Source organism: Panthera tigris, chromosome A1 (genome assembly GCF_018350195.1).
Source record: "Panthera tigris isolate Pti1 chromosome A1, P.tigris_Pti1_mat1.1, whole genome shotgun sequence".
Taxonomy (NCBI): domain Eukaryota; kingdom Metazoa; phylum Chordata; class Mammalia; order Carnivora; family Felidae; genus Panthera; species Panthera tigris.
In genome coordinates, this window is record NC_056660.1 from 194,289,752 (window position 1) to 194,291,568 (window position 1,817).

Genomic DNA, 1,817 nt, shown 5'->3' on the forward strand with positions numbered 1-1,817 from the left:
AGGACAGACTGTGGGCAGGGCTGTAGGGCACAGGTCCTACTAAGGGCAGAATCCATCTAGGAACTAAGGTTAACGCTTCTCCTCGGGTGGGTTTGTGTTCACGTGAGGAAGGACAGCCAACACACTGTCAACCATGTGTCACCTCAGTGAAGAAGGGGGGTCTGTGAGGTAGGCTTCGGTAAGCCCTCCCTGGAGCCCTGGCTGGAGGCACTGGAAGGAGACTTGGGTTGACTGTTCAGGTTGGACTCTTCACTTCCGCTCCCCCGGGGGTCAGCTGTGTGACCTTGGGCAAGTCCCCGAGGGACGCTGTCTGCTCAAGCCCAAAATGTTCTTAGCAAATCCTGACTTTTCTACCTCACAGACTAGCTGTACCACTCAAGGAGATTATGGGTATAGAAGTCCTTTGTGAACTGTGAAGAGCTGAGGGGAAAAAAACCTAAAGTTGCTCAGCGGGCGTGTTACAAGTGGGGAGGGGGCTGACGTGAAATTTCATCGTCTTCTCTGTTTAGCCTTGGCCCGGTCAGCAGCCACTCTGCCCAGGAGACCAAGGGCCAGTTGACAATGGGGTTTTTGTGCCCTTCAGCCAATGGAGGGCCTTCCTGGGAAAAGATACAGTAATAGGAACACAGGTTGAGTCAGTCTCCATACACCCAGGCCTTCCTAGCTTGGCAGCCTTGACTTTGAGCCAGACACACAAAGAGGGCATTTCAGAGTTTTGCTGCATAATCTTCATCCAAAGGCATCAGCAGGTCCAGTCTCTGCCTCTGGAGACCTGGAGCAGTCAGAGCTGGCCTCAGCCTGGGCCTGGAGTTGGGAGACCAGGGCTCCAGCCCAGGTGACCACTCTGTGGCCTTGGACTATGCAATTCTCAAATTCCTCAGCCCTATAGGGAAGGTGTAGTGTTGAGTAGGGCTTAAGGGCTCATCCGTTCTGAGCTTCAAAGAATAGGAGAGATTCAGCCTGATCTTGAAGGATGGGTAGGTTTGGGGCAGATGGGGGGAAGGGAGGCGGCCTCACCAAAAGTGTGGTGTAGGCAGGTTTTGTGTTCAGAAGCCTTGGAGAATAGGGGGTCTGGAGTTGTGCTACTTGTGTGGATTCCTGGCTACACCACTGTGGGACCCTGAGCAAGTAATTGAGTTCTCTGAACCTTTGTTTCCTCATCTTTAAAATGGGAATGGTAATTGTACTTACCAAATAATGGCCCCCCTCCCAAAGGTGTCCATGATCTGATCCCCGTAACTGTAAATATGCCACCTTACATGGCGAAGGGGACTTTGCAGATGAAGTTAAGGGTTTTGAGATGGGAAGATTGCCTTAGATGATCAGGTTGACTCAATGTAATCCCTAGTCTTTAGTAGAGGGAGGCAAGAGGGTCAAAGTCCAGAAACAGATACGATAAAGAAGCAGAGGTCGGCGTGTCGTTCTTTCAAGATGAAGGGACGGGTCACCAGCCAAGGAATGCAAGTGACCTCTAGAAGCTGAGAAAGGCAAGGAGACGGTTCTTCCCTCCAGCTTCCAACAACACCTCGATTTTCCGACTTCTGACCCCCAGAACTGTTAAAGTAAATGGATGTGTGTTTTAAGTCATCAAGTTTGCAGTAATTTGTTTTAGCGACAAGGGGAAACTAATACACTACCTAAGTGTGTATATTAAGTGAAGGTTAAATGGGATGATGGATATAAAGTATTTTGCCCAGGGTCTGCTCAGTATTACTGGAATTATTATTTCTTTTCCTACTTGAGTCACAATTATTCCACGGGGACCTGGTCTTCCAGGGGCCCGCAAGTTCCCACACACAAAATCTGTCAATGTTTTT